This window comes from Protopterus annectens, chromosome 2.part1 (genome assembly GCF_019279795.1).
Source record: "Protopterus annectens isolate FY-2018-M chromosome 2.part1, PAN1.0, whole genome shotgun sequence".
NCBI classification, from domain to species: Eukaryota; Metazoa; Chordata; order Ceratodontiformes; family Protopteridae; genus Protopterus; species Protopterus annectens.
This window is the reverse complement of record NC_056729.1, coordinates 1422265129-1422290645: the sequence shown is the minus strand read 5'-3', so window position 1 is coordinate 1422290645 and position 25517 is coordinate 1422265129. Positions and strand designations below refer to the sequence as shown.

The following is a 25517-nucleotide window of genomic DNA, read 5'->3' as shown; positions in this document are numbered from 1 at the left end:
AGAACCCCTGAGGCAGAATGATGCTGACTGTCCCTGTCAACCAAGATGAGCAGAAGTGGAAATACAATCCACAGGAGGTTGGGATGTAACCCAGAGGGGTAGAGTCACCTCTTCTCTATACCTGCAGAAAACTCTCTCAAAAGCCAAAGAAGCACCCCCCCCCCCCAAAGCCACAGCAGGCTAGGATAGAGTGCCCATGACTCTGATACATTCAAGCTCTGAGATAGACAATGGCACTGAGCTTTTGAGAGCTGAGGGCAGGTTTGGCTCCAAAAATTTCAGGGTCAGCCCTGACACTTGGCTCAAAATGCTTGGGCTCCGAGAATCATCCCAATCCAACAAGGTCAGGGTTGACAGAGTGAGGGAAACCAGAGATGAAACTGAAAGTGCTGTCAGCTCCTATGTGGGTGCTCTATGGGACAAACTCAGACATCAGATCAGACAGTTGGACCAGCATAGGAGAAACCAATGGTGAGGCAGTATGAACCATGCCTAAAGCCATTGAAGGAGCCAGAACTGGAATAGTCATCAACAGAGTATGTCTGGAAGAACTTTTGCATCATTCTGTCAACATCGGCTTCGGACAGACTCTGTTATACAAAAGGACCTGAAGGATGAAGCCACCAATGGTGGCCAAGAAGAACTCTGATGCTTCTCTTGAAGGAATGAAGAATGAAGCCTTGAGCTTACTAGCTCAGGGTAAAAATGAAGAGGGGGAGACAGTGAAGAGATGAGAAACCTCTGGACCCGAGCATATCTGTGTCTTAGGAGCCATGGCAAACTGCCCCAACAAATCCGGATACCTTTTTCTAGTTTCTTATATTTCTTTTCTTTCTCTTTCCTTCTCTCTAGTTTGTTCCTTTCTATTTTCCTTCTCCTTCTTTTTGTCCCTTGGAACTTTGGTTTCCTTTGTCTTCTTAGTAGAATGAGATGATGTCTCCCAAACAGCAGTGGCTGAACCTCCTGCTTGGGCAGCAACAAAAGATGTACATGATTAACATTCTGTGCCTAAATGAGACACTCCTAAGCAGAATACATATAAGCAGTGCAGGTCCTAAGATGTGATCTTGTTAACACAAGTTGAGCATTTCTTGAAATCAGTGGCCTTGTCGAACATGCTGGAAGTAATAACCACTACAACAACCAAAACAATGATAAGGGCCGAAACTTAAGTCAATGTGCAGACTGAGAAAATTTATAGAATAACACTGGGAAAACAAACCCCTAAAGGCTGTTATACTGTAAAGCTAGAGAAAAAACAACAGTATAAACAATGGAAAGGGAAGGATGTATAGCACAAATTCAGAAAGATTTCTAAAAGGTCATTTAATTACATTTTTTTCAAACTGTGTGTGGACTAATATTGCTACATACTCAAGTGCGCCAGCTTGCACTGCATGTGAATTGATTTTACTACTGTTTTTGCTACTTTTCTGAAAAAAAAAAAAAATATCTGCTTTTACTGTATTTGTGTTTCTTCCTACTTCATTTTGCTTTTGCATCATCTTAAAAGTACTCAGTTGTATTTATTACTGCTTGGTGTAACTCATTCTAAGCCTTTTAGTTTAAGCACTTGGGCTTCAGACCAGTTGTTTTACATTAAGAAGGTTTGTGGTCTGCACTGTACTGGCAGAACAGGTAGCTTACATCCTTCTAAGTTGGGAACTGCTGATTGAGGGCTCAGTGTCTTATTCTAAAAGTGTATTAGTTCTGGTTTAAGCACTTGGGCTTCAGGCCAGTTATTTTACATTAAGAAGGTTCGTGGTCTGCACTCTTGTGGGAGGAGAGGCTGGACTCTGCCCTTCTGAGCTGGTAATTTCTGGTTAAAGGCTTATAGTGCCTGCATATTTCAACTGCTGTAGCATAGACTAGATCCAGGCCTGCTGAATCTAGCTTTGTTTGTATGCTTGTTGTTTGTTTGCTTGCTATTTCCCTGAAACGCTAATACCACCTAAAACGCGTCTTTTCAGCGCTTCTGTGGATCCCTAGTGATATCTGCATTGCTTACTGTACTTATTTCCTTGTATCACTTAAAAGAAAGTTACTGTTTGTCGTTTTTGCATTTAAGTTACCTATAACATATTGCATTTAAGTTACCTGGCACTTGCTCACTAAAGCAATTATACAAAGTCAGCACTAAAAAATTAAAAGCACTACACCCTCACAAACTCCCCATGAGTACCTTGTTCCCCATTGGCCCTTTTTTTTCAATTATAAAGGAATTCCCAATACTATTCTAGCATGTCCAAAGATCAGTCGTCAATCTCCTCTCCGGTCCAGCTGGTGAATCTGGGAATCTTGAGGCAATGTTGCAACTGCCTCATGTACACAGACAACCCTCTCCTCCTCCCAACAAATTCCAACACATGTGAGAGATGCATCCATATAGCCAAACTGGAGGCTAAGCTCTCTCAACTCAGTACTGGCGTAACCAGTCAGGAGGAGAAGGAAACCACACTCACTACAATTCCAGTCTCACATAGACCTACCACGACAGCAAACCAAACACACACACACACAAAAACATACTCGAAGGCTCTAAATACAAATCTGCCTAAGCAGCAGAGACCTCCAAAGCAGACACCCAAGCAACCGCTACCCCAAAACAAAACACGTGCAACACATAGCTCACAAAGCCAGTGTGCCGAACAGTCACAGCCCTTAAGGCTAAACAACACACCTGATACACTTGTAATAGGTGACTATCGTCAGGCACACTGACGTCCCGCTCACCAGGCTGAACAAGGAGAAGGTCACGGTGAGCTGCCTGTCAGGCGCTAGGATCCGCCACATAACACAAGCACTCAGGTCACTCCAAGGCAAGTACAAATATGACTCAGTCATTGTCCATGCTGGTGTGAATGACCTGAGATGTACCTCCCTGGATTACATGAAGAGACAGAGGAGCTCTCTGAGCATGTGGCCCAGGCCAGTGTGACCCTGACCTTGAGTAGCATCTTACCCTCACCAAGAATGATGCCACAATATGAAGACAAGATGATCAATTTCAACAATTGGCTTAAGTATTGGTGTCATTCAAAGGGGATCCAATGCCTGTCAGCCTGGGATGACATGCTCAACAAGCCACGATGCTTCTAGGGACAGCTTGCACCTGTCACCCCTGGGCTTTCGGATATTGGCAAAGGCTCTTGCTACCCCCAGAGTGCCTTTTTTAGGCAAGGCTCAAAAGACAAACCCACCTCCATAGGTATCACAAGGGATAAGAAACTAAGAGTAATGCTACTCAACGCCAGAAGTCTAAACCTCAAGATGCACGCACTCGAAACTTTCCTTAGCATGGAGAACATCGATATCTGTGCAGTAACAGAAACTTGGTTCAAGGCTCCCGAGAGCACCCCAACACTACCAGGTTATACCTCATACCATGCTTTTCGGCCCCAAAACTTGGACCAAACCACAAAAGGAGGGGGAGTATCAATATTCGTCAAAGATACCCACACCTCCAGGTTGGTGGCACAGCACGAAGCATCAGAGACTATCCATGTGCAACTAACAGTGGGTAAAACTGCCTTCCAGTTTATAGCCTGCTACAGACCACCCTCCCAAACCCAGGAACCCCACTCGGCCTTCCTGAGAACACTGGAAACTATGAAGGTCTCTCCAAACACCATTATATTGGGCGACTTCAACTACCCAAACACAGACTGGGAACATTACTCTAGCTCCAACACCCTAGCCCAAAGGTTCCTAGAATTTATAAACTCAGATGCTGTGGAACAACTTGTTACCACTCCCACAAGAGGGGAAAACATACTGGACCTGATCATCACCAACATGGGGACTCTATGCTCCAGACCAGAAGTGATCCCTCACTGGTAAGATAAGACCATAAACTAATCTCAATGGATATTCACATCCCGACCCCACCTCCTGCCCAGAAAACCACAGTGAAAAACTTCTCTAAAGCAAATTTCACACTCCTCAAAACCGAGTTGGAATCCTTCAAAGCCCCTGGGCCTGTGGAAAATACGGCCCAGACTGCAGAATCCTTTATAAATGCATTCTATGAACACCTTTAGGAATGCATGAATCATGCAATCCCAAATAAAACCAAGACCCAATCCTCCAAAGGCAGACGTCCTGTCTGGTGGACCCCAGCCATAAACAAACTATACAATAGAAGGAGGAAGCTACTAAATAAAATCCCAAAAAGGGAAGGCATCTCTGATCAGTATTAGCAAAAAACTACTGGCACTCATAAAATCGTCTAAGGCCAGCTTTGAGAGAAAAATTGCACAAGACACTAAGGATAAATCACAAGGCTTTCTTTAGTTATGTTAGGAACCTGGGTGGGAATTCCCAGATATGCTCAGAATTAGTCCAAAATGACAAAAAATACACCAAACCCACAGACATTGCCAACATCCTAGCTGACAGATTCAGCGCAAACCCCCCCCTCCCCATCAAAAGGGTAAATATCTATCCCAGCAGAGTGCTGCCCCCCCTGACATCTCAGATGCTCAGGTAAGAGCCGCTCTCTCCAAAGCAAAAAACACAGCATCAATGGGACCAGATGGTGTCCCTGTCTGCGTCCTACATGAACTCCAAGAAGAGCTAAACCCAAACATAAAACTACTGTTCAGTCTCAGCCTTACTACAGGATATGTACCCAAAGAGTGGCGTACAGCAACAGTGGTCCCTCTCCACAAAGGTGGTGCCTCAACGGATCCTGGAAACTATCGCCCCATAAGCCTGACTAGCTTGGTCTGCAAAGCTATGGAAAGGATCATCATGGACCTCATAAATAAAGATATTGGGGACCTACAGTCACTGGATCCTACCCAGTTCGGCTTTGTTAAGGGCAGATCCTGCCTCTTAAACCTGGTTGATTTCTTTGAAACAGTTACCAAGGCCATTGATGAGGGGAAGGTGGTCCACACAGCCTACCTGGACCTCGCAAAAGCCTTCGATACAATACCCCACTCGGGCATTATAGATAAGCTCACCAGCTTAAATATAAACCCCTATGTCACTAGATGGGTTGCAAACTGGCTCAAGGACAGAACCCACATGGTTAGAATTGCTGGAGCCATGTCAGACTCCAAACCAGTTACAAGCGGAGTCCCACAAGGCTCAGTCCTGGGACCTCTCTTGTTCGGTATATATTTCTCGGAGGTACAGGCCAACACGGAAGGACTGCGGCTGACCAAGTTCGCAGATGACTGCAAACTGGGCGCCATAATAGACTCTCCAGCCGACACAAGCATCCTCCAAAAGGGCCTCATAGAAACAGACAACTGGTGCCAGAGCCATGGCCTCAAGATAAACACCAAAAAGTGTATAGTCATCCCCTTTGGCAAAAACAAAGTGCCCACAAATTACCACATAGGTGGTAATCCATTAAGTACAGAAGAAGTAATTAGGGACCTGGGGACCCAAGTTGATAGCAGTCTCTCATTTGACAACCACGTGGCCAAAGTGGTTAGAAAAACATTTTATATAGCCCACCTAATCATGAAGGGATACACATCTAGATCAGGGGAGGTCATCGTGCCTCTACTCATCCCTCATCAGGCCCATAATTGAGTACAATGCCCCTTTTGGGATGTACCTTACCAGACACCTGCAGCAACTGGAAAGACCCCAAAAGTACCTCACCAAGAGGATCAAAGGGCTCAAACAGATGTCATATGCTGCCCGGTTAAAGAAACTCCAGCTCTACTCAGTGGCATACCGCCTGTTCAGGGGCGATCTGTGCCTGACGTATAAAGCCATGTCCAACCCAGAATTAATGGACATGCTGCACCTCAGAAAATCCAAATCCCATCGAGCTACGCGCTCCAGAGACTTGAACCTCAGCACTGAAATAAATAGGACATGCTGGAGGGACAGATTCATAACCCAGAGCCTCCCTTCACTCTGGAATAAAATTTCAGTCCAGGTTAGGCAGAGTCCCTCATTGACTCTCTTCAAGAGGAATGTTGATGAGTGGATGGAAGATCGTAGGTTTAACCCGTGTATCACTTCTGTGTCACTGTTAGACAGAGGCACAGTATACTAACCTCGAAAAAGGGCATAGCAAAATTAATTTAAAATGGGTGGCGAAAGCCAAACACATTCTGGCTAGGCTTATAAATGCCCTAGGGCAGATAGCCTAGTATGAACCTATGAACCTATAAGGACAAAGAATGGTTAAGTACAACTTAAAAAATAGCCAAATTTGCCAAGAAAAAAAAATAAAAAAAGACTTATTCTATTGAAGATCAGAAACTTCGAACTGTACCATTCTGAAGGATTACGCTCCAAATGAGATCTGAGGGAATCTGTTGGCCAAAGGGAATAATGGGTAGGGGGAGGAGTCAGAGACCTGGATCCAAGCTCTTGAAAAGCATCGATGTCAGATCCATCAGATCCAATAACCCAAATGCTGAATTGGATTTTAAAGAAAACATCAGATTACCCTTTAATACTTGGAGAACTTTGTAGTGCTGAATCACACTTACATTAAATGTATAAAAATTTCATCTAAAGATTACACTCCTATGATAGTGTGCATATCTGTCATTCAACAGAAAAAAGGTTATCACCGTTTGTGTTTCTCAAGTCTAACTTTTTAAGTATTAACTGGAAATTTGAGCAACATACTGAATTATTTTGCAAAACAAGTGAGCTCATTTTGCTCCATTAAATGGCATAGATATCTTATGCTAAATTATGACTAACACTTTAAAGCTCAATACATTGAGATATAAAATAATAAGGGGTTTAATGTTAAAAGTATTCTAACAGAAACAGTAGTGCCTAATATTAGTTTATCTAAAAATTACCAGTAGAACAAGAAATGGACAACTACTTCAAAAGGCACCCAAATATTAGATCACCAGAAGAAAATCATAACTTTTTAAAGTTAGCAAACAATTCCATAAAAGTGTTCAATGAAAAGTTAGATATCTCTTAGATGCACTTAAATAATGTTATAGAATTGACCTTCTCGTGAGGTAAGCGGCAGCTGTCTGAGCCTACAGTCTTCAGGTTAACTACATTAAAACTTTCATAGTTTACTATCCAATTTTTTCTTTAAGCATTGCCAGGCTGAATTCAGAAATGTGGATGCTTCAGAGAATAAATATCATCCCTACAAACAGGAAATGCTTCTCATCCTCTGTCTACAGCTCCCTTATTATTACTCATAGACTGAACCTTACCACAGTAAGTGCTTCAGTTGTTTCAGTGGACAATGTCCCATTTGCCTGGCACTTGTCCCAGAATAGACATTTAATGCATCACAACCCCATCCAGATCTGGATCTAGCACAAGGCAAATGAAGCACCTGCCTAAGGCCTGGTGTTGACTGGGGGTCCTATAAAATAATAATGGTCTGTACCTCCTAACCTTAACTGCATCTTACCTGTGTCCACTCCACATGGCTGCTCTTGATTTAACATGCAACAGCTCCAGTCTCGTTCACTGGGTCAAAGGTAAACGCATCAAGTCAATGAAGCAGACTTCATGATGGAGCTTGACACTACTGCCATTATCAGTGTTGCCATGTTTCTCTTCAAGTAAATCAAGCAGCAGCTGATACAGAGGTGTGTGTGTGTGTGTGTGTGTGTATAGTGTAAATTCGTCCCTCAGAAATTTCATTTTGTTATCCCAGATTATTTGCTTTACTTTACAAATTATAAATGATTGTTTGCTTACTCATGATAAACATGGATCATATGCTTGCTTTTACTTGTGAGAATTTTACTGTCCCATACTTTAACTTTGAAATAAAAGATCTGATGTTGTTAATTTTCATTCATTCTTTACTGATGAGTTATCGATTCCATCCTCGGAACCGAGACGGCCATATTATCAAGCTTGTGTCAGCCAAAAACTCTTGAGCCAAGGTCCTACCCAGAATGCTCTGCTCCCTGTTACCTCAGATCTCATTTGCCGCGTTGCTGTACAGCCGTGTCAAGCCACTCTCTTCAGCTAAGTGTATATTTATTGAAAGTTTATAAATCGTTTCTACTTTAAAGTTTTTCAGTTTATTGTATTATTCTCCTACCTTATCGTATCTTTAAGACTCTCTCCCTTTAGTCTTACTTCCCTTTATTACCCTTTTCTTACCTTTGAGGTAATTCTTCATTACCATTGTTGGTAATCCTTCTTCCGTCTCTCTTCTTACCTTTTTTGGGTAGCCTTTCCTCTTTCTTTTTGGTACTGTTCTTCTCCACATCATTAAACTCCTCTCTGATCACATGCTGGATCTCTGATCCCCTGTAGGCTTGGTCATCTGAAAGTGCATTTTTAACTGTAGTATCTTACTTGATATATTTTCTTCTCTTACCAATGTATAACTGACATTGTCTTTTTAACCTATGTTCTAGATCTTCTTTTACCTGGAGTGTTATATTAATTTCTTGTTATATTACTATGCTCAGCATACATGATAAAACCTGTTTTGTGGAGTATGCTGGATGTAATGTAACTGACGTTGTGTTTTACCTATGTTCTATACCTTCTTTTACCTGGAGTGTTTTATTAATTTCTTGTTATACTACTATGCTCAGCATACATGATGTAACCTGTTTTGTGTATTATGCTGGATGTACTGTATTTGAATAACTTGATGTGGGTGCTTTTCTCCCCGGGCCTTCACTGAAAATGGACCTGGTCCAGTCGGAATTTCCCGGTTAACAAATGTAAAATAAATAAATGTCGGATAAGAAAAGTAGTGTTGGTTTTAAACAGTGTAAACATTGTGGCCGCAAGTTACCACTTTCCGATGGCCATGACTTGTGTCTATTGTTTGAATGTCTCCCATCTTACTGTGAATCCCCTGTGTGGGATTTGTAGAAACTGTTTGACCAGGACTCTTAATGAGAGAAAGAACAAGTTAATCCTGAAAGGTCTTCTCAAATCACCTTTCTGTGAGGCTATTTCTGGGTCGGAGGGCTCACCCCCTTCTGCTAAACCCCGTAAGAGGCATTCTTCCTCATCGATGTTGCTCACTTCATCTATCTCTGGAGATTGTAGGGAGTCAACTCATAAAAAGATGAAAATGAGTACTACTTTGGCTCTGCCACCAGCGACCATTTTGGCTCCCGGCTCAGCACTGCCCCAGCTGATGCTTGCTCCAGCCATTTCCTCCTTATCGACACTGGCACCGGAGTTCCCGGTGCAGACAATTACAGCTCCAACAGTTGTCACAGCCCTTACTGGCACCGTCCATGCAGGTACAATCCCCTACAGCACCGTTGGTACAATCCCCTTCGGCCCAGAGTATGACATTACTGTCCTCCATGGTGCAGACACTTTTGGCACAGACATTCTTTGGTGCAGTCTTTTTTGGCACAGTCATTGTTACTGGTGCAGTCACTTTCCTCAACGGCACCGTATCCATCGGTGCAGACACCTTCGACTTCTATGGCGCTGACGTCAGCACAGACTACTTCAACACCATTCTCTTCGGTGCAGACATCCTCGGTTCCAGGCTCTGCATCTCTCGAATTAGCAAAGACCAAGCACTCTCCTTCCTTGGATCCATTCGTTGGTAGCCAATATAGTCCTTTTCTACAAAGGCCAGAATCGCCCTCAGGTTTCTCTACGAGGTCGACCAGGAGCCTCTCCGAGCAACATGTGTTGCGGCTTGTTGACCAGATGCTTGTAGCCAGAGGTCTCTCTCAACTGTCGAAATCCACGTTCCCTCTTTCAGGTGAACATACATCTCCTCAAACTTCAACGCACACTCCTCCTTTGACTTCCACCCAAGTATCGAAGCCCATTACTCCAACAGCAGCTTCCCTCCGTCCGACCCCAATAGTGGATCTCACTTTGGAACCGGAGTCGTCCTTGTGGCCCTCGGTGCACTGGGCATCGGGCTCTTCTCAGGCCAGTGACTGTACTGTGGAGGAGGGCATTCTTTGTTCCAAGCCGATTTTTTCTATGGCACCCTCCAGGAATCCACCCTCTCTCATGCTTCACAGTCCTCTTGAGACTCCTGGTCTGGAGGTCGGCTTGTCGGGGCGGGATGCAACCCCAGTTCAGAGGTTGTCATGGTCGGTTCTGGGCTCTAATCCCTCCTTGGTCAGGCCGGCCTTCCAGGCCATGGAGAGAGCACTTACCTCCGCTGGCAAACCCCACATGTCAGAGTCCTCTCCCCCCTTTCTGCGGCAACTCTCACAAGCCACAACCGCTGGACACCAGGCAGAAGAGCTTCAGTTTTCTCCTCCTCAGGAGACCCCCCTCTTTGCAGTCTTCCCCAGAACCTCCCAATGAGGAAGTACCCAGCAAAGATACGTGCAAGAGGAAGCACATGGACTCCACCGAGGAGTTTTTGACCGAAGATCAGGGAAGGATCCCCATGGTCACCCTCTGATGTGTCCTTTGGTGAAATCTTTAAGATCCTTAGAGATGTGACTGGAAGTCCTCAAATCCTTCCTCACAGGAATCCGTATTCCTGCAAGCCTTTCGTGCCCGGCCCCCTACTTCCTGGGTTACCCCCGCTGGCTGATGAGCTTGTCCAGCTCATCGTCCAGCGTGCATGGAAGGCTCCTGACACCCTGGAAGCAATACTACGGAGGCCAGATAAAATATTATCGCCCCCAGCTGAGCATCCCCATTGGTCACAAGGCCTTCCAGCAGATGCCATGGTGGTGGCAGCTGCAACTAAGAAACACTTGGCAGAGGAGAGCCAAACTGTCCATCTGCGCAACAAGGAGTCCCGGGCAATAGACAGCCTAGGGAAGCGTGTGTCTGTTTCATTGACCTGCGCCGTAAGGTCTTTTAAATATTTGGCACACTTTACGAGACTCCAGAGGGATCTTATTAACCAACTCTTTGAAACCTTGGCAAGAGTTGTTTTTGATGAGGTCCCATGACAACGTAGCTTCTCAGATAGCCACCCTAGAGTCCATTTCCAATTCTTCCATGCATCTTATTTCTCACACAACGAAAGGAGCGGCTAGAGTGGCAGGCATGGGTATAGTCACTAAATGACATGCCTAGTTGCACCTCTGACTTTGCAGACTCCTTTAAGGCTTCCTTCATGAACGCCCCCATCGAGGCTGCGGCTTGTTTGGCCATAAAGTTAAAGATGGTCTTGCAAGGTGCGAACAAGATGGCAAGACCCTATCTACAGATGGTGTCAGACACTCCACTCCCCAAAGATTCTACTCCAGAAATCAGAGGAGCAGGAAGATGTGGCACAGGAAATCACAGGGTTCTCCCCTAGAGGCAGAGGAGGAAACTCCAATGGAAGACTCACCCTTTGGGGCAGAGGTCCATGAAACCGGGGTTCCAGAGATTCTTTCTCTGGCTAACCCCATCAGCACTCCTGAAGCGTTGTCCGACTGCTCACCTTTGTTAGTGGTCAGGAGTAATTTTTCCTTGTACCCCACTGCCTGGCAAAACATAACCACAGACTCTTGGGTACAACGGATAATATCCAGAGGCTACTGCATCCCCTTCCATCCTTGTCCAACCTCATCCGGAGTATTACCTGACGTACCACCCAGTCAAAGAGAGGCACAGCAGCACACGAAATCCAAAAGCTGCTACAAAAGGAATCATCCAAACGGTCCCCACAGCCCAAACAGGATCCAGTTTTTACTCAAGGTTCTTTTTAGTGCCAAAAAAGACAGGGGACTGGAGACCAATTCTGGATCTCAGCACACTGAAGAAATATGTAAAAACAGAGAAATTCCAGATGGTCATGGTTCAGTCTATCTTTCCTCTTCCGGAAGAAGATGATTGGATGTGCTCTGTAGATCTTTAAGATGTGTATTACCACATAAAAATGGACAAAAGCTCAAGAAGATACCTCCACTTCCACATAGGAGCCAGTCACTACTAATTTTGAGCACTGCCCTTCAGTCTCTCTACAGCCTCCAGAATATTCACCAAATACATGGCAGTAGTTATCTCTCACTTGCGACTTCAAGGATTCCAGGCATTTCCATATCTAGACGACTGGCTCCTCACCGCCTCCACCAAGCGTCTACTGGAAGGAGCCCTGCACTATACTCTCTTCACAGCACAATGCCTGGGAATTACTATAAACTGGGAGAAGTCCAACACAATCCCAGCCCAGTCTTTGGAATTCATCGGGGTACTGTTGGACACGAGAAGTTGCACAGCATCTCTTCCGGACCACAGGCTTCAAAGAATAAGGCAACAGGTTCAGCTGCTGCTCTCTCACCACAAATCTCCCGCTCGATCTATACTCCAACTCTTGGGGACAATGGCAGCCTCAATCACCACTGTTCCTCTAGCTAGATTCCATGAGGCTCCTTCAGTAGTTACTTCTCACTCAGTGGTACCCTCTACAACATCCTTTGTCTTTTCAGATAAGTGTAACTCAGAGATGCAAACAAGATTTACTCTGGTGGACGTCTCGAAATCCCCAACAATGGTCTCGCCCCTTTAGCCGCCATCAGCCAAACACCACGGTGACCATTGATGCCTCCCTGATGGGGTGGGGGGGCTATGTCAGGGAAACTCAATCCAAGGCACCTGGTCTGAGACAGAGGCCCTTTTGCATATCACTGTCCTGGAACTGAGGGCAGTGCTACTAGCGTTGCAAGCATTTCATTCTATCCTTCCATCAGGGACTATTGCGATCCAATCAGACAACATGTCAGTGGTCTGGTACATCAACAAGCAAGGGGGCACCAGATCTTACCCCTTATGCTGAGGCCTTGAGAATATGGCAATGGGCGATAGCTTCCAACTGCTTTCTAATAGCAACGCACATTCCTGGGAACTCCAACGTGATAGCGGACAAATTGAGCAGGTGCATTCTACAACCTCATGAGTGGTCCCTCAATCCTGTGATAGTGGCAAAAATCTTCAACTGCTGGGGCCAGCTTTGCTACAATCTATTTCTCTCCCTAACCAACTTCAAGTGCAGCAACTATTTTGTCCTGATCCCCCCCTCGGGTGACAGTCACCACAAGGCACTCTAGTCCACACTTAGCCCTCGGGTCTACTTTATGCTAATCCTCCTCTCCCTCTCATCTCCCAATTTCTGAAGAAAGCTCGGCAGTTAAAAAGCAAAGTGATCCTCATTGCTCCATACTGGCCTCGACAAGCCTGGTTCCCCTTCCTCTGGCCTCACCTGCTAGATCAACCATGGATCCTCAATCCATCCCAAACGTTGATTTCCCATCCGCAAGGTCTGGCTCACCCCAACCTAACAACCTTGAAGCTGACAGCTTGGTTTCTCCACTTCAATGATTGCCAGGCAGGAAAACCTCTCGTCCCCAGTGCACAATATTCTTATTGATTCTCATTAATTATCTACCAGACTAATCTATCTCAATAAATGGAAAAGGTTCTCTCTATGGGCAGCAAAGAAAAAGTTAGACCCCTTGTCAGCCCCAGTTTTGATGGTTTTGGATTACTTATCACACCTTTTCCACTATGGGGTGTCTGCCTCTACTATTCATGTGCATTTAGCTGCCATTTCGAATTTCCACATTGTTTTTCAGGATTCTTCGCTCATGTCACATAGACTCTGTAAAACTTTTTTGAAGGGTGTTCTCCACCTAAAATCTCCCTTTAGGGAGCCAGTACAACCTTGGGATTTGGCCTTGCAAGCCCTAACAGCTCTCCCCTTTGAACCTGTGTCTTCATGTGATTTAAAATATCTCTCATGGAAAACTTTATTTCTAATTGCAATCACATCGGCCAGACACTTGTCAGAACTTCAGGCCTTATGCATCAAACCTCTATATATTTTCTTCCATAAGGATAGGGTATCACTGAGAACTAATTCCTCCTTTTTACCAAAAGTGGTTGTGAAGACTGGTAGAGATGGGTGAAGGCTGCCAGCCTAGCCAGATAGGATTTTATAGACAATTCTATCATTTTTAAATACTGTGAAATGTTGAAATGTAGGCTTGCTTCTTAAATGAAAGCATGTGTTGTGAAATGTTGAACTTAAAACAATGTGGAAATATTGCCATCTGCTGTAAAGAAAGCTAAGTCAAGCATTTCTTGTTGGTACTTTGAAATTAAAATTATTTCATGACTGCTTTTGAGGTTTACAATTCGGCTCCAGCCGGGCTAGATGAAGGCTTCCTGCCTATTGTTTTAAGGCTAAAGTTAATGACCAGAATTTACATGTGGAATGTCCTTTATTGCTCTAAGTATAAAAGAATGTAAATGCAGTTTATGTCAGCCTGGGAACACCATGAAAGTGTGAAATTATGTAATGTTTTAGCAGAACTGCAGTTTCAATTTAAACAGTGAGAACCAAGTATTATTAAGCATTTTTGTCTGGACTATCCAACTCACAGCACTCTGCCTTGTTCTATGTAAGTAAGTTATTTTAGAAGTGTGTTTTCTTGTAGCAATAACTAGGAATTAGAAAGTTTAGACCAAGTGTTTTTTCTGTGATTTCAGAACTGTACTACTGATTTATTTTAAGTATTTCTGTGTGATCTCTGAACTCTTGACTAGCACTGACTGTGTAGTAGAAAGTATTGTCTTGTGGTTTTAATTATTTATTATTAAATATTTTAAAACCTTTTAACTATGACTGGTTTGTGTAGAGATAATTTAAGCTCTAGAGTACATTGCATATTTATAGAGTTTACTGTCCAAGCCACTCTAATAAGCTTTGACTGTTTAGTCACATCTACCAACTGGATAATAATATTGCACATTAGTAATTGGACACCCTTTTAAGGGCTTTTGGGTAGCTGATTATTAGTGGGTGATGGCAAAGAGTTTGGGAAAAGGGGCACAGCTGGAGAACTTGTGCCAGCCTTCCCCAGAAGTGCCTGTGTGGTTGTGCAAACTCTTACCTCAAAGTGTGTGTGTGTATGTGTTAGCTACTTGGGCAGGGACACGAAGCACTGGTTGGACAGATAGGGTGGTGGAGATTTTAGCTCACCACTAGGCTGAGATCTGGACCCTATAGCTGTGCCAGTGGGGAGTCTTATTGGGGACCTGGGGAGCAAGGGAGCGACCAGCCCAGGACTGACTGTGAACTCTGTGTGCTCTTAAGGGAAATTGCACTTTAATGTGTGTATCTGTTATCCTTTCCTCATATATGATACACCCTCTCTGGTGTTGGTGGTGAGGACTGAGGCTCCTTGATTGCTGGACCAGGGCACGAGCATCACATACTAATTGTCTGGCAGCGGTGGGATAGCCACATCACATATTAATTAGTTGGCAAATACTAATTGGCTTGTAGTGGTGTGGGTAGAGTGAATCCTGTAGCTTGTGCACAGTGAGCTTTGAAGGTGTTTTGTACTCTAAAAATCAGCCATGCAGTGAGTACTCAAGAGTTCAGATCACAATTGTTTTATTTCTTTTGTTAGCTTAGTTAGTCAAGGTGAGCAGGCAGCATGTCAGCAGAGGAGTATGGAAAGCTGACAAGGAACCAGCTGGCAGAGATGTGCCAGGCTAGGGGACTGGTGCATGGAAACCTGACTATTGCAGCCTTGGTTACAGCTGCATCAGAAAACAGCAACCAGGACGACAATCAGACTGGCAGTGGAGATATAATTCCCTCGGAGAATGGACAGCTCAACCTTTCTGCAGCGGACTTAAAAATCCAGTTGGAGCTAAAGAGACTTGAGTTGGAGGCCAGGCGTGTGGAATTAGACGCAAATGAGAGACTGCAACATTTGCAGGCTGAGAAGAATGAGAAACTGTTACACCTGCAAGCTGAGGAACAAGAGAAGCAGAGGCAGCATGAGAAAGAGAGCTGACTCTTCACCAGAGTCATGGAGGTAATGGGGAAGGGAGTAACTAGACCCCAGAAGCACAAAAGGTCAGTACATTTCTTCCGCAGTTTAAAGAGGGGGGTAATTTTGATAGTTTCATTCATATGTTTGAGAGGGTATGTAAACAGTATGAAAATGGCCAAGGGCTCTGGGTACAGTTCCTGACTCCCTTACTCCATGGTAAAGCTGTAACTTGTCCAAAATGTCTGACATTGCATGTTTTGATTATACTGCTGTAAAAAAATATTGTTTAGAACTGTTTAAGCTAACACCTGAAACGTATAGGAAAAAGTTTTGTGAGCATAGACACAAGGTAGATGAAAGTGTGTGTGAATATGTTGCTGAATTGAGCACTTATTTCCATAGGTGGGTGAGTAGATGTCAGGTCACCACTTTTGCAGGGCTGGAAGACCTTTTGGTGAGGGAACAAGCCCTTAGCACTTTGCCTGAGGACATGAGGATCTGTTTAGCTGATGGACAAGGTGCTACTTCAGATGAGTTGGGGAAGGAGGGAGACCTATACCTAGCAAGCAGGCCAGCTCTGCACAGGAAGGGGACGCCACATACTGCTCATGGGTCTAAAGGAACCCATGGTGGGCAGCACACACTGCCCCAACAGAATCTGCCAGTAGCAGCCACCAGAACAGGTACACGTCCAGGAGCTAGGGTTAAATGTTTTGAATACAACCAGTGGGGCTATGGGGCTATGTGGCATACAGGTGTCCACGGAGGCAAGGTGGGGAACCAAAGGTGATGGAGCCAGTAAGTGGAAAAGACAAAATACCAATAGTAGGTTGTCTTGAGACAACAGGGGTACTAAACTACCATCCTGCAGATGTCCTGATAGGGAATGATTTTGATAGTGCAGTACCCTGTGCTTGTGCAGTTACACGCAATCAGGCTTGGACACAAGCATGTGTGTCTGGTAGCCTGGGGGAAACGCAGACAGACTGCATACTTGCAGGCAGGACTTGTGAGGTCGTTACTTCAGGGAGGGAGCTACCCTGTAGCAGTGAGCCTGAAGGTGAGCCACAGCTGCTTGGGGGTACTGATGATCCCTTGGACAGAGTGACTGCAAAGGTAGAGGTGAGTAGTAGTCCCCAGGCTGACAGTGAGGCACCACTGTCAGAGGATGCCACACTTCCTGTGGAAGGGGAGCTGCAAAGGGTTACAAGGAGAGAGTTGAGACAGGCTCAGCTCTCAGACCCTACATTGCAAGGCCTGAGGCAGGTAGCTAGGGAGACACCTGATTCTCAAGGAAAGGGGGAATCTGTATACTGCAACAAAGGGTTACTATACAGAGAGTGGACCCCTGAGGAAGGGCTAGAAGGTGAGAAAGTACAGCAGTTGCTAGTGCCTAGAGCCTACCATCTGGCGCTTCTAGCCATAGCCCATGATATTCTCTTTGCAGGTCATATGGGCATAAAACGTACAACAGGCGTATTACGCAGAACTTCTATTGGCCTGGAATTTTCAGAGATGTAAGAGGGTACTGCAGGACCTCTGACGAGTGCCAAAAGGTAGGCAAGGCAGGAGACAAGGTGAGAGCTCCTTTGATGCCTTTGCCTGTGATTGAGGAGCCATTTCAGAGGGTAGCTATGGATATTGTGGGTTCTCCGAGTACCTCAAGTTCCACAGGGAAAAAATATATCCTAGTGGTAGTGGATTATGCTACACGATACCCTGAGGCAATGGCTTTGTCCTCCATTGAGGCAGAGAAGGTGGCAAATGCTTTGTTAGAGATTTTTAGCAGGGTAGGTTTCCCAAAAGAAATACTGACCGACAGAGGTGCCAATTTCATGTCAGACCTGCTGGCTTGTCTGTGGAAGTCCTGTGGAGTGAAGCACATGAAGACTACCCCCTACCATCCCCAGACTAATGGTCTTGTTGAGAGGTTAAACTCTACAATCAAGTCCATGCTACAGGCATTTGTAGATCAGTTTAAGAGGGAGTGGGACAAATATTTGCCCCTTCTGTTTGCTTACAGAGAGGTTTCCCAGGAATCCATAGGTTTTTCACCCTTTGAGTTCCTGTATGGGCATAGGTTGAGGGGACATCTAGATTTAATTTGAGATGAGTGGGAAGGTGAGTGCGAGTCTCACAAGGAGTCTATTGTGGCATACATCCTAAAACTCAGAAAAAGGCTCAGGGAACTCATGGGCTTGGCCCAGAAGAACCTGGCAGAAGTCCAACAACAGAAAAAGGTGTGGTATGACAGGAATGCACGAGCTAGAGAGTATGCTGTGGGGCAGCAGGTAATGGTTCTCATTCCTGTCAGACAACAAACTGCAAGCAGCTTGGGAGGGTCCCTATAAGGTGGTAAGGAAAGGTAAGTGATGTTAACTACATGGTGGAACTGCTAGGCAGATGGCAGGGGCACAAATTGTACCATGTTAACATGATGAAACCTTACCATGATAGGGAGGCCCTTGTGCTGAGCATTTTCAGTAGATTGCAGGAGGAGTCTGAGGGAGATCTGGGAAATGATCTCCTCAGTGTGGCTCGGGTTGACACCTCGGTGGCAGGGGTAGCAATGTCCCAGCAGCTATCTCCTACCAGGTTAGAAATCCGAGCAGTGTTGCAGGAATTTGGGGACATGTTCACTGGGAAACTAGGGTGCACCCACCTGGTGCAGCACCAGGTGGATACCAGACCCTAAACGCCCATTAGGCAGGCCCCTTGTAGGGTGCATGAGAGAGTGAGACAGACCCTGTGGGAGGAGGTACAGGAAAAGTTGCAACTAAGGGTGATTCAAGAGTCAGTCCCTGGGCCTCCCCAGTGGTGCTGGTGCCACAGAAGGATGGCAGCACCAGATTCTGTGTGGACTACAGGAAACTAACTAGTCACACCGAGTCAGATGCTTACCCCATGCCTAGGATAGATGAGGCCCTAGAGCCCCATCTTACAACCACTGATCTTACCAAGGGTTACTGGCAGGTGCCCTTGACTCCCAGTGCTAGAGAGAAGTCAGCCTTTGTGACTCCTTTTGGCTTGTATGAATTCACAAAGATGCCCTTTGGGATGAAGAATGCTCCAGCGACTTTCCAGAGGCTGGTAGATCATATCCCGGCAGGAGCAGGAGGGTTTGCCCTTGCTTACCTTGATGATCTTGCCATCTACAGCCATTCCTGGCCAGAGCACCTTCAGCATGTTAGGGAGGTGCTGGACAGACTACAGAGGGCAGGGCTGACCATTAAGCCGAGCAAATGTCAGGTGGGTATGGCAGAGGTCTCCTACCTAGGACACAGAATGGGGAGTGGTAAGATAAGACCAGAACCTGCCAAAGTGGAAGCCATTCAGGCATGGCCTGCACCTGTTACTAAAAGGCAGGTGAGGGCATTTTTAGGGACAGTAGGGTACTACAGAAAGTTCATTCCCAGTTATAGCACCATAGCTGCTCCCCTAACAGACCTGACAAGGAAGAACAGGCCAGATAAGGTAGTGTGGACCCCAGCATGTGAGCAGGCATTCCAGAAGCTTAAAGAAGCTTTGGGAGGACCCCCTGTATTAGCCAGTCCAGATTACAGCAAATAATTTGTTGTACAGATGAATGTTTCAAACCATGGGGTGGGGGCTGTACTTAGCCAGATTTCTTCAGAGGGAGAAGAGCACCCAGTGGTTTATCTCAGTTGTAGGCTCCAACGCAGGGAGGAATGCTATGCAGCTGTAGAAAAAGAATGTCTAGCCATAGTGTGGGCACTGCAGAAATTACAGCCTTATTTGTATGGAAAAAAAATTCACTGTTATGACAGATTACAACCCTTTAACAAGGATAAACTGAGCCAGTCAGCAAAATGCCAAGTTGCAAGATGAAGGCTGGGCTTGCAAGCATATGATATGTCAGCGCAGCACCACATTGGGATTAGCAATGCCATTGCAGATGGGCTCTCAAGACAGGGAATGGGGTAAGTATACTCAGATAGACCTAACACTCTGAAGCGGCGTTTCTCAAAGGTCACTTGAAAAAACTAGCTTGAGTTCTTCCCGGGGGGGGGGGGTTTGTAAAGACTGGTAGAGATGGGTGAAGGCTACCAGCCTAGCAAGATATGATTTTATAGACAATTCTATCATTTGTAAATACTGTTGTTGTCTTTTGGCTTTTCCCGGTTAGGGGTCGCCACAGTGGAACTCCGGTCTGCTAATGATTGTTAGTAGATTTTGACGAATGCCGAGGTGCAATACATGCTTGCTTCTTAAATGAAAGAATGTGTTGTGAAATGTTGAACTTAAAACAATGTTGCAACATTGCCATCTGCTGTAAAGAAAGCTGTCAAGCATTTCTTGTTGGTCCTTTGAAATTAAAATTATTTCATGACTGCCCTTGATGTTTACAATTCACCTCAGGCCGGGCTAGATGAAGGCTTCCTGCCTATTGTTTTAAGGCTAAAGTTAATGACCAGAATTTACATATGGAATGTCCTTTATTGCTCTAAGTGTAAAAGAATGTAAATGCAGTTTCTGTCAGCCTGGGAACACCAGGAAAGTGTGAAATGATGTAATGTTTTAGCAGAACTGCAGTTTGAATTTAAACAGTAAGAGCCAGAGATTAAGCATTTTTGTCTGGACTATCCAACTCACAGAACTCTGCCTTGCTCTATGTAAGTAAGTTATTTTAGAAGTGTGTTTTCTTGTAGCAATAGCTAAGAATTAGAAAGTTTAGACTAAGTGTTTTTTTCTGTGATGTCAGAACTGTACTACTGATTTATTTTAAGTACTTCTGTGTGATCTCTGAACTCTTGACTAGCACTGACTGTGTAGTAGAAAGTACTATCTGGTGGTTTTAATTATTTATTATTAAATATTTTAAAACCTTTTAACTGTGGCTGGTTTGTGTAGAGATAATTTAAGCTCCAGAGGTCATTGCATATTTGTAGAGGTTACTGTCCAAGCCACTCTAATAATCTTTGACTGTTTAGTCACAGCTATCAATTGGATAATAATATTGCACAGTAATAGACACCCTTTTAAGGGCCTTTGGGTAACTGATAATTCTTAGTGGGTGGTGGCAGCTGGTACTACCGTAAAGTCTGGGAAAAAGGGTTATAGCTGGAGAACCTGTGCCAGCCTTCCCCAGAAGTGTCTGTGTGGTTGTGTATACTCTTACCTCAAAGTGTGTGTGTGTGTGTGTGTGTGTGTGTGTGTGTGTGTGTGTGTGTGTGTGTGTGTGTCAACTACTTGGGCAGGGACATGAAGCACTGGTTAGACAGAGAGGGTGCTAGAGATTTTAGCTTGTCCACTAGGCTGAGATCTGGCCCCTATAGCTGTGCCAGTGGGGAGTCTTATTGGGGAGCAAGGGAGTGACCAGCCCCGGACTGACTGTAAACTCTGTGTGTTCTTAAGGGGAATTGCACTTTACTGTGTGCGTATTTGGTATCCTTTCCTCATATATGAAATGCCCTCTCTAGTGTCAGTGGTGAGGATTGAGGTTCCTTGATTGCTGGGTCAGGGGACGGGCTTCACAGTGGTGTCAGAGTGATCTATCAACCAATCTATTGACCTTCCCGTATTTTTCCTAAACACTCTAACAGGGAAGAGTACTGCCTGCAATCCTTGGATGTTCATAGGCAAATATGATTTTATCTGGACAGAACAAAATCTACCCGTAAATCAGACCAAATATTTCCAGCCTTTTCTGGACCAAGACTGGGTCATCCTGTCTCAAAAGTTACATTGAGTTCGTGGTTGAGAAATTGCATTATCTTCATCTGCAACAAGAACAAGGTCACCTTGTCTTAGAGTGAAAGCACATTCTACAAGGTCTATGGCAACTTCAGCAGCTTTTCATGCTAAGGCTTCCCTCAATGATATCTGCTCAGCTGCGATTTGGGCCAAACGTCATACCTTTATTCTTCATTACAAACTGGATTTGGCCTCCAGAGGTAGCTTCCTTTGGCTCCATGGTGCTCAGGAATGTCCTTCCATGAGGGCCACCCAGGGATACAGGTAGCTGGGGACTCTGTCCCATCAATAAGGAATGAACCAAGATTAACATCATCAGATAAAGAAGTTATGTCTTACCATAACGTTCCAGCTGTGTTGTTGATCTTTGTTCATGCATTACTCCTCACCCTCCATCCCCCTCTGGAGGTTACTGGTTGATCTCGTATACTCCTTTATTGTAGGTCTGCTATGACCAGAGGTAGCCTCTACTTTTGTCTATCAACTTGCAAATTCAATCTGAGGTAACAGGGAGCAGAGTATTCTGGGTAGGATCTTGGCTCGAGGGTTTTTGGTTGACGCGAGCTTGATATATAGTCAGCTTGGTTCCGAGGATGGAATCGATAACCCATAAGTAATGAATGAATGAAGATCAACAAAACAGATGGAACGTTATGGTAAGACATAACTTCTTTTTTCTGTTAAATTTGAGTATAGCCAGTCAATGTCAGTTTCATTTTTTTTTTGTAGTTCAGAAAATACTATTTTATGCCCTATTTTCAGCTGTTCTGCTTCACATTTATTACCTCATTCTTTTTTATGGCCTCATATTTATGTTACACCCTCCATTCCCCCATATTTACACCCCATTTTTTTCCCTTGTTTCTTAACCAGGTCCCCATAGTACTGCTTGGTGAGTTGGTCAGAGTAAGTCAGTAGGCAACTAGTGATAACAGCAAACTCCCTCTTAGCTGGCCACCTCTTTAACTAGCCATCAAATTTCTGCTGTAGCCCTATCAAAAGATAACAGAGAAGAATAACACTTCTGCCTCTTCCAGGCTAAATAATAACATACATTTGAGTTTTAGACTTCATATTCATTAGAAAAATGAACACTAACAAATCCTGTTATTCTTAGTGATTTACAGTCTATAAATGCTATTTTGTATGCGTTTTCGGATTAACCAACCATTCGTTTATCCAGTCTACAGTCCAGTCCCAGTGAGACTGGATAACCGGGAGTCTATTGTAAAAAGAATCAAACCATATCCCCATAACTACAGGGATCATCTCATTAACAGCTCAGAGCTTTAATTCTCTGCACACTGCCAGACCTTCACTAAATTCTTAATTTTCTAATAACTGAATGTCAGCCAAAACTGCCAGTCATAGTGGTTCACAGTTGTCATACAGACGATGTTTGTTGATGCAAAACCTGCTGTTCTGTTAACTTTTTTTAAGCAAATTACAGTACTCCACCTCTTAACTGTCTCTGACTTTAGCCATCACTAGTTCTCTCTCCTATTTATATCACACTCCTCATTAAACACTTTTCTGGTAAACACTGATGATTACAAGCAGTCAATAATGTTAGTCAATTTCATATTTCCTATTGTTCACAAAATGCATGTCCATGCAACCCCTGTTCTGTTAATTTTTTTACTGAATTAAAGTTGTCTGGCACCTAAGGCTCTAAGCCTCTAATGAACTGTTTGCTTGTTTCCTGCAGTCAAAAGTACAGGTTTTACTCCTTCCACATCCATTTGCTTACTGTGCGATTTTGAGCAATACATTTAACCAGACAGTGCTCCTGAATTGCCCCTGAAAAAGAATACATTGTCCAGTTGGATTACCTGGCTAACAAAACAAACTCAAATAATATTTAACATTTGTTCCCCATTATTTTTGGCTTTGTCCAGAATTCCCGAGCAAATAATTTGATAGGTATTTCAGTCTGTTCCTTTATAGCTTTTCTGAAGTCTGTTGTGGATTGCAGTCACTAAATAATAAGTATTTCAAATTGTGCATTCTTCAAATAATGCTTACAATTACCTATTATATTAGAAACTTTTTTTTAAGTATGCAAGAAAAATAATTAAAATCTGTTCCTGATTTTAAATTTGTGTATCTGATTCCAGAGTTACAAAGTTAAGACAGCAGAGGGGAATTACAATGAGATGCACTGTATGTTTTGACAGCAGCAAGGTGAGATACATTTTCTAGGCCATTACTTATGAATTTATTCATTCACTTGATCTCTAGAAGATAACCGAGGTGTGGAGAATTACAAGTGCCTGTAACTGACGGTCATATGTAAGTGACCATGCGTACAGGGCATAGTTCTCAATAATCCACGTTTTATTCTTCTTATTTGTATGGCCAGTTCCTTACAAAATGTGTGGCTTTCTGATAAAGGCTGGGGACTGCAGTCAGTAAAAATGAGTTTCAGGCTTTATACCCTTCAGAAAATACTGCTTAATGCAAAACTTGTTATATTTGAAACTTTTTAAGTATATACGAGAAATATTTAAAATCTATTCCTAATTTTGGGTTTCTCTCTGTTTCTTAAATCAAGGGGTTGGGAGGGCAACAGGTTGCACTGTAGGGTTCTTACAATAGGGAATGAAATACACTTCTAGGTCATTATGTATTTGCGCATTCATTTGATTACAAGCAAACATAGGAGGGGTATGCAGTCATCCAAGGGTCTATAACTGATAGTGGCATCTGTGTTTGTGTGCATGAACATTTGGTTCTTGCATTCCAGAAGAGATATGGTATACAGGAAGAAAATCAGTTGCAATAGACAGGAGCATAATCGTATGAGCAATGTTCTTTCTGCATGAGTTCATAGGTTTACATGTAAGCAGTAGACTAGCTGCCCTTGTGGGCCATTTTAAGCCTAGTCAATTTCCCTTTCAAGGGTTTAAATCAAACCCTGGACCTTGTGTCTGTGAGGTAAACACCATTTTACCAATACCCAACCCACCCAAAGTCCTTGTTCTGTTGACTTGGCAATGCGTTTATTATTTGGCTGGGAATAAACTGGACAGCATGATGTCTATGAGTTTAGAGTTAATAATTAATTATGAATACATTTTTATTTACCTTGTTTTCTGAAGGCAAGCAAGTGAGAAATGCACTGTATTGAGTTACAACAGTTTGGCACGTACTGTAAATACGTAACTCTATGAACTGTTAAGGAACTGCTTTCTGCAGTACAGGGTTTAATTCCATCAAGATTTGTCTATTGTGATATTCTGACCAAGTCACTTCACCAGATAGGGCTCAGAGACTGCCCATCAAAAGGGACACTTGCATCCAAGTTGGCTGACCCTAGCTGTTAACAAATGCAATGCACATTTGTCGTCTGAATTCCTGCATCCTTCACAAAACTGCTAAAAGTGCTTCACTATATGCCATTGAGCTATGAATCCCGGTATGTCTCTTGTAGTTTAAAGAGAGCGGTCAGACAGGTACTTGATAAATGCAACTTTCAAGTGAAGAGAAGTTTACTGTTACTCAATCCAAGATTGATTTCAGTATGACAGTGTTTTGTTTTGTTTAGCTAATGTCTGCCAGTGTTTATGTTGTTAAATAATGAAATAAAAGTTTTAAATTAAATCCAAATTTTGATAATCACAACACAAGTAAAGACATAAATAGTATGAATGCTGATGGATATGAACAGTGTTTTATGGTAACTGGTGCAAGACAGACAAGTAATGCAAGGCTCTCAGTTACCCTTCCTAGGTCCTCATTTGACCTTGACATGGCTCTGACCCCATCACAAAGTCTTTCAAAACCAGTATGTATAAACATTCCTCCATATATGTATTACACTTTGTATAGTTGGCACAATATTCTAACTTAGAGAGGAAAAATAAAACTTGATTAATACACATTTCATTCCAGAATAAATTCAAATAGTGGCAGGCTTACCTGACATGAGCGGAATTGGTTGACTAATAGTGTGCACCTCTGTGGATCTTTCCTACCATCTAGGCTATCCAATTCACTAGCTACTTGGTTCAGTTCTTCATCAGCATAGTAGAACTGGGCAAGAAGTTGTGGGTCTGATCTCTGAAAAAAATGAAAACCTGATGAAATCAAGTTTTGTTCAGCAACTCAAATTTAGATAAAATGTCCGTGGTAAACCAAAAAAGCAGA

At 43.8% G+C, this 25517-nt stretch overlaps 1 protein-coding gene across 1 annotated transcript in view; it reads right to left on the bottom strand.

Moving 5' to 3' along the window:
* Positions 1 to 25517, bottom strand: part of ZFYVE28 (zinc finger FYVE-type containing 28) — a 2243904-nt gene that overhangs the window by 1576986 nt on the left and 641401 nt on the right. The window contains exon 2 of the mRNA XM_044062894.1: positions 25290 to 25430. The gene's annotated coding sequence lies outside the window, so the exon portion shown is untranslated. The remainder of the gene's footprint in view (positions 1 to 25289; positions 25431 to 25517) is intronic.